This window comes from Diadema setosum, chromosome 6, assembly GCF_964275005.1.
Source record: "Diadema setosum chromosome 6, eeDiaSeto1, whole genome shotgun sequence".
Taxonomy (NCBI): Eukaryota; Metazoa; Echinodermata; class Echinoidea; order Diadematoida; family Diadematidae; genus Diadema; species Diadema setosum.
In genome coordinates, this window is record NC_092690.1 from 30,387,553 (window position 1) to 30,396,022 (window position 8,470).

At 44.0% G+C, this 8,470-nt stretch overlaps 2 pseudogenes; both read left to right on the plus strand.

Moving 5' to 3' along the window:
* The first annotated feature begins 347 nt into the window (after positions 1 to 347).
* LOC140230089 (uncharacterized) lies at positions 348 to 1,690 on the plus strand (annotated as a pseudogene).
* Positions 1,691 to 3,599: 1,909 nt separating this feature from the next.
* On the plus strand, positions 3,600 to 4,619 carry LOC140229714 (uncharacterized; annotated as a pseudogene).
* The last annotated feature ends 3,851 nt before the right edge of the window (positions 4,620 to 8,470 follow it).

Sequence of the window (8,470 nt, forward strand, 5' to 3'; positions counted from 1 at the left end):
GCTCTCGCTCCGGAGCAAATGCGCGCAAGTTTTCCATATGACGTCAAGTTCCTCGGTTCTCCTAGTTATTCTTATGTCATCTTGCTCTACTTTCACTAGCACCTTTAGTCAGTGTTTTATCTCGTAATGTACGGTAGAGAATTCAGCCATTGGCTGCGCATTAGCCATTGGCTGAATTTGCGTAATATGAGAGGCCGTTCCGCGCGCAATTGCCATCTTCGTTCCAGCGCAATGTTCGATCGCGAAGCGATTTTTATCTGACCGAAAAATCGAAAAATATCATCGAAATCTGCGGAAATACGGAACTGATTTCGTACTCTCTTACAAGCGTGATTATCGTTCTCAGCATGGATAAACCAGCTGACAAATCGGAGAAGGCAAAAGCTCAAAAATATACCGAGCTGTGTGAGCCTAAGGCCAGCCCAGCTCCGGCAGCGAAGAAGAAGGCTGCAGGCAAAACTCTGTCTGGCGGCGGGAGGCCTAAGGCATCCCGCCCCGCGGCTTCGGGGAAGGCACAGCCGAACCCGCCCGCACCAGCTGCTACTGCTCCAAACCCGACCGTGACTACAGCGGAGAATAGCACGGAGGTTATGTCCCGCATTGGGAAACTCGAGTCAATGTTCGAGAAAATGATCGAGACCTTGAGCACACCTCATCATGGAGAACAACATGCCAACACGCCGCGGGATTGTTTTAGTGAATATGGCGACTGCGACACACAAAGGGGAAGCAGCTCACCACCCGTCATAGAATTGGCGGATAATCGCAGCGTGGCTGATTTCCTATCGGCAAACCGCGATGACGCGGTCAGCTTGTTTTCGGACGTAGGCCTACAGGAGGCAGATAAAGACAAACGGCCAGAATTCAAGATACCACGAATGGCTCAGAAATTCGTGGTTCCATCCGGGATAGGGGAACCACTCGATGAGGATGTCGCAGACACCATTGTGTATATGATGGGACAGAAACTTGACCAGAAATCTCTCGACGAAGCAGCAACTCGCTACCCCTGCCCATCAAACTGCACATGTCTAGAAACCCCTAAAGTTAACAGCACAATCTGGGAGAACATCTCCACGCACCGGGGACGAGACACAGGGATCTGAAACTACAAATGATCCAATCATCCCTCTTGAAAGGGATAAACGCGTTTGCTCGTACCCTTCCAGCAACTTTGTCTGCAGCTCAGCAGGATGCTATGGCCTTTCTCTGCGATGCAAACTTCTCCCTCAACTGCATGAGAAAGGACAGCATAAAGCCTGACATGAACTCAAATTTCCACCACCTGTGCAAGCCCTCTGAAAAAGTGACAAAGTACTTGTTTGGAGATGACCTGGGGCGTCAAGTGAAAGAGATCCAAGAACAAAGGAAAACAATGTCAGGCATGATGAAATCACGCTTCACACGCGAGAGCAATCACGGTTCCAGCCGTACAAGAAACCGGATGTGACATCTCGCAGTCAATACACGTCGACTGGGTTCACCCGCCCGTCGGGGAGGGGTTATGACCGCCGAACATCACATCCCAACCCCATGACCGGTTCATCTGCACAGCTTTTTTTAGGGAAGGCTTGGAGGGGGAGACCTCGAGACCCTCGTCACACTTACACACCGACAGCAGCAAGGGAGGGTTGCAACAAGCAGCCAACCTAGCTACCACAGGCAGAGCCAAAGCCAGGGGAGGAAATAGAACAGGTAGGTGACTATGAACACAACATAGATAACGATCTAGTTACAGCACCAGCTGTCGTCGGAGGTCGTCTGAAGCCATTTTTCCCTGCTTGGGAAAATATCACGAGAGACCCACACATCATACAAGCAGTTCAAGGCTATAAAATAGAATTTGACCCAGAAAAATTTCCCCCTTCTCGAGAAAAACCTCTGCGTTCTTACAAGCGGAATGCTGAAGAAACAGCCAAGATTGACCATGAGATTCTTGTTCTGGAAGAAAAACAGGTCATTGAAAAATGTGTCCATGAAGAAGGGGAATTTATTTTAGAGGTTTTCACGAGACCAAAAAGGAACGGAGGAGTTCGATTAATTCTTTACCTGTCCGAACTCAACAAGTGTTCAGTACCAACACTTTAAAATGGATAATATTCACTCTGGTATTCTGCTCCTCTCAAAGGGGTGTTATATGGCTTCAGTAGACCTCCGTGATGCATACTACACAATTCCCATTCACTTAGACTCTCGTAAATATCTCCGCTTCGTATGGAGAAACCAATTGTGGCAGTTCAAAGCTTTGCCAAATGGCTTATCTTCCGCCCCAAGACTGTTCACCAAAATACTGAAACCAGTGCTTGCCTTACTAAGACAACAGGGGCATACAGTTTTGTCGTACTTGGACGACACACTGATAATTGGGAACAATAAAGCAGACACTCGCTCAGCTGTGCAAGCCACCAAACTGACCTTTTGACTAGTCTAGGGTTCATTATTCACTCAGAGAAATCGGTACTTGAACCATCTCGTGAGATTGAATTTCTTGGTTTCCATTTAAATACATCTGAAATGAGAATCACCCTCCCAGCCAGTAAAAGCAATGACATTCAAGATGCATGCAGATCCTTACTTGCTAATAACAAACCTAGTATCCGTGAGGTAGCTAAAGTCATTGGGAAGATTGTGGCTGCCTTACCAGCGTCTCAGTACGGCCCCTTGCATTACAGGCAGCTGGAAAGGGAAAAAATCAGAGCCCTGGGAAAACAGAAAGGACATTTCGATAGACATATGAGCCTATCGAATAGAGCCAAGGCGGAACTAGTTTGGTGGTCATCCCATGCACATCTCGTGTCTAAACCCATGTACCCAGGGAAAGTATCAAAAGAAATAAGAACAGATGCTAGTGGACAAGGTTGGGGTGCCACAGACCTGCAATCTAAGACAGGGGGTATAGATGGAATGCTCAAGAATTAGCAAGAGCAGCAGGTAATGAAATAAACTATCTGGAAATGCTAGCAGCCGGTTTGGGACTCAAAAGCTTCTGTTCAAATGTCAGAGATGCACATATACTGTTGAGATTAGACAACACCACAGCGGTGACATACTTGAATAACATGGGCGGCGTCAAGTCTGAAGCATGTAATGAAATGGCGTTGCAAATTTGGGATTGGTGTAGTAGACGACACATTTGGATAACAGCATCTCACTTAGCAGGCTCTAAGAACACAGAAGCAGATACGATGTCAAGGAAATTCAATGACAATATAGAATGGATGCTAGACAAGACAATATTCACTGAGATAGTGCAGAGGTATCAAACGTAGACCTTTTTGCCACCAGACTGAATGCCCAGCTCCCAACATACGTCTCCTGGAGACCAGATCCAGGGGCATGGGCAGTAGACGCATTCACTATTGACTGGGGACCCCTAGAATTTTATGCGTTTCCCCCATTTAGCTTGGTTGCAAAGTGTCTCAAAAAATCAGACAAGATGGCGCTAGGGGAATTTTGATAGTGCCGAATTGGCCAACACAGCCCTGGTATACCGTACTACGTAACATGCTACTGGAGGAGCCCTGGGTATTGCAAAAACACCAGTTGTTAACTCAACCCATTACAGGTAGACCCCATCCACTTGCACATCTCTCCCTCTTATGTTGCAGGGTTGGAGCAAACATTTCAAAGCTCAAGGGCTGACGGAAGAGACTGCTGGTATAATGGCAGCGTCTTGGAGGAAATCCACCAAGGAGCAGTATATGGTGTATATAGGAAGTGGCAAAGGTTTTGTTATGAGCGTCATTTATGTTGGACCCATACAAAGGTGGGAAATTTGTTTGCGTTCTTTAATTCCCTGTACAAAAATGGATCAAGCTACAGCACCTTGAATACATCAAGGAGTGCACTCGCATCAGTTGTTCTTCTACGGGACGAGAAATACACCATTTCTACACATCCTTGGATATGCCGGTACTTCAAGGGCATCTTCAATCTCAGACCACCCACTCCGCGCTACAGCTTCATATGGGATGTAGGGAAGGTGCTGAACTACCTCAGACAAGTAACTCCAGCTCAAAAGATTTCGCTGTGTCAACTGACACACAAAGTATGTTTTTTTACTAGCGTTGACTTCCGCCCAAAGAGTGCAAACACTTTCATACCTAACCCTTGACAATGTGAAGGTGTCCAAAGATTGTGTGGAGATAGCAGTGGCTGATTTGATAAAGCAGAGTCAACCTGGGAATGTGGGAGTGAAAGTAAATCTGAAAGCCTTTCCCGAGGATAAGAAACTCTGCGTTGTACACTATGTTAAAGAATACATTAACAGAACAAGCACATTGAGGAAGGAGGTGAATGCACTATTTGTCACCTACAAGCAACCTCATGGGAGGGCATCAAAGCAAACCATCGCTCGATGGATTAAAACTGTGTTGAAAGCATCGGGTATCGACACCGATCTCTACAAAGCACATTCAACGAGATCAGCGGCAACCTCATCTGCCAAGAAGAATCATTTTCCAATAGCAGACATTCTCAAACATGCTAGGTGGAAAAGTGAATCCACGTTCAGGAATTTTTACCTGAAATCCGCATCCCAGGCAACATATTTTGGACAAGCAGTTCTGGGACAACAGACCTCTAGGAGGGGACAACAGTCCTGTAAACATAGTAGGTAAAGTTGCCCAAAAACATATCTCTGACAATATATCTTCTGTGAACAATGACTACTGTGAAAATCTTTGAAGTCTCATATTACGCAAATTCAGCCAATGGCTAATGCGCAGCCAATGGCTGAATTCTCTACCGTACATTACGAGATAAAATAGAAAATTAAATGAAAAACATTGAAATCTAATTTATATTTTATGAGTAATGGGAGGATAGAGAATTCAGCACCCTCCGCTCCCTCCCTTACTCTGAACAGCTTTAAATGTGGCTTATACAAGATCTATTTTATCTCGAAATATTTTTCACAATAGTCATCAGCTTTTAAAGATGGCGATTGCGCGCGGAATGGCCTCTCATATTACGCAAATTCAGCCAATGGCTAATGCGCAGCCAATGGCTGAATTCTCTATCCTCCCATTACTCATAAAATATAGATTAAATTTCAATGTTTTTCATTTAATTTTCTATTTCATTTCTCTTTCCTCTCTCTCTCTCTCTTACACTTTTGTCTGTTTCTACGCTACTTACATGTATCTTTTTCTTTTCTTTTCTTTTCTGTTCTATTCTCCTCTTTCTTCTTCTTTTTTTCTTCCTTCCATACAACCCAACGGTCCTTTTCAGGACCACTGGTATTGATTTACACATTTAGTTACAGGTTATTTCTCTTGTCTTCTCTCCTCAGGTCTACACTTCAACCTTACTAGTTGGGGGCCTAAGGGCTCAAAATGGGTTGTTTGGTTCAGATTCTTCCAAAAGCACCAAATTTGGCTCATAGGTCCCTTGTACCATACTCTTTCGATTTTTGATGGGCGCCAAGACTAAAAACCCTTGGGGCCGCCATATTGGTGGAATCCAATATGGCCGCCATCCGGGTTAAAGGTCAACTGCAGTTACAAATTGAAAAGGTTGATTAATGTTATGAATCCCATGTGGAAGATTTTACGGGGTTAGAGAATGTCATTCTGAATATCATTTCTGCAATTCAAGGTCACTATCACCTCTCAAGGTCACTTTCAAGGTGAAATAAGGGTCAAATCAGGCATTTTGTGCATTTTTCGAAACGGCGTCTGTGAGCATTCAACTACAATTCACTGGTACCCCTATTTTGTCCCATTTGTCATCTCTTCCATACTCCTTCAATGGTCAATTAGGGCCAAGAGCGGTTCCATCCTCCTACATATCGAAAATGATTATGACAAATAAATGAAAAAATTATATTTAAGATATATATACATAGATATATATTTATATTGAAATTTGAAGCACAGAAAACGGGCTCCCATCGGTTTCGTTTTCTTTTCTCATTTTCTTTGCTCAAAGTTTTCGATACTAATTGTTTCTGGTCAATTTTTCCTTTCTTTGTTTCAATGTCCTATATATATATATATATATATATATATATATATATATATACATACATACATGCTTAAATACGGCCGCCATCCTATTCAAGGTGCCGAATTAGGGTGCAATGGCAAAGAGGGTAATAAACACGCCTAGTCTTGTTTTGTCTTCGTTTTTCCTTCTGACGAGATAGCTGGATAGCCCGTATGCAACTAGCTGGTCAGTTGTATGAACTTGGGGTGGACCACTTTACCGGTTTATGCACCTTGAGTTTTCCAATAACGGAATGCCGATTTGGGATCTTTTCATGTATCTGGGTTTGTGATTCTTTCACACAAGGGACTTCCACTTTTTATATCCAAGTGATGAGGCGCAAAGTGTTGTGCCTCTACTAGAGGGAACGATATGACAACACACACCATTGCTCAGCTAGACTTGAGATAAGTGGGATTCGAACCCGCACCGGAACTCACTTCTTTAGACCGCAAGCCATACGCTACCGACTGAGCCACCTCGTCACCTTTCATGGTCAATTATATAATTTTTCAGCTGGCAAGCGATATGATTCTCCTCCTGCTGAAATTGGTGTATGCCTGCTCTCCCTTGCTTCCAGGGAATCGAGCTCCTCAATCCAGGTCAGACCAGAATTCTAGGGGCAGTTAACTAAATTCGACCATTAAAGTCCTTTAATGGCAGTATCGTATCAGAGCAGGTGAAGACAATTCAACTGAAGGTTTTTTCTTATCTTTTTTTATTCTCTTTTTATCAAACGAAACCGTTTCTTTACTGAAAGCGCAAATGACTATAGGGAAACTGAACATCAACCTATTGATGTTGTATGGGATACTGATCCTGAAGAAAATAATCTTAACATTTTTGCGCAGCAACACTGTGCAGTCCTCTGACAAGAGATGGTGATGGCACCACTCAAATCTCAAATCATGATTGGAAGAGCGTAGCGGCTTCCTGAAAATTAAGATAGAAAAATAAAGAACTGCCCTCATTTATCAGCGCACAGATACCCAAGAATAAATGGGACGGACAACTCATCCTAAGCACCTGATTCGAGACGGAAATATCCAACAGGAATTGTGATCTCACAACCCTTCAACTTTCCAACAACTTAGATGCGGTCTACGCAAAGATATCCTTACAAAGGATGACATAATGTTTTCTGAAAGCATTTTCTGAAAACAGTATACAATCGCACGGATGAGCATAACATCACATTTTTGGTAGTGTGTTTTTTTAATCCCTTTGATCTGAGGGATTTACCGGTGGGTCGTGGTTTTGAAAAGATAAAGGCCTTTTCAGCTCTTTCCTGTACAGCATACCTCTCTTCCAGAGCCCAGCATCAGGCACTGACAGGGTGCGACATTACTTCAGACTTGCTTTGATGTGGCATGCAAAATGCAGTAGTAGTATGGGTCAGCAAACCAGAGCTCACTGACGCATTAACTACTTTAATAATCGTGCTCATGTCCAGCAAGGACTGATGAGCAACAAGGTTTGGGGCAGCCTGCGTCAACGAGGGTAGGCATCATCTCGTCATAACGTGGGAGCAGATCATCAGAAATCACCCTATTTGATGTGATCCCTGACTTCAGGGAGTGGAGTTGGAGAAAAGATGGCACAGGTACATGGCAATTACTAGTACTATCAGCCACTCCCCGCAATGCTTCAATACCAAATTTCATTCTTCTGCACCACAGCTGTTTCAAGGCATGCATTGGGAGGTGGAAAACATGGAAATGAAAAAAAAAATGAAATGAATGAATGAATGAATCAAGGTGAAGATGCACAATGTAGAGCAGGTGTCAGACGAGCCATGGTCAGTAGTTTGATATTGCTGCAAACTTAAAGTAGGGGGAGGGGATTGAGGGCCTATCTGACGGGAGGAGACATTGTCGCAATGCCAGCGTCGCGAAGAAATTATTTTCGCTGTCACAACTAACGCGATTTCCAGGGCGACGTCCAAGACGTCTTCAAACAAAGGAACAACTTATTTGCTTGGAAGTCACGGGGATATTGGCACGGCTTTTGCAGTCGCAAGGACTTATCAGAGACGTCTTTTCTCAGCGACTTTTCCCTTTCGTCGCCATTATGTTACTACGGTCTCCACAAGATGCGGGGACATCTCGAAGATGTTGCAGACAAATTTAGTCCCCATGACATGGCCACAGTGATGGAGACTTCGCAGAGACGTCTCGTAGACAAGCTGGAAGACGGAAATAGTCTCAGCAAAAATCGGAAAGTTTGATTTTCCTGCGAATCCTGGAGATTGGGCTCGTCTCCCGGAGACGTGCATCGTAGAGATGTTGCGGAGAGTAGAGTTGCAACCTATAGTCTTCAGACCAACGAGATACCAACTTATAAGGTCTTGTGATATCATATCAATTTGCGTTCAAGCACTTTGAATAGAATCTTTATAGACCGTAGAAGGTGTCATGAAAGTTGTACTATAGCATATCTAATCTGTACCCTGTTAATGGTGTCACTGTGGCACCTGTGAAAT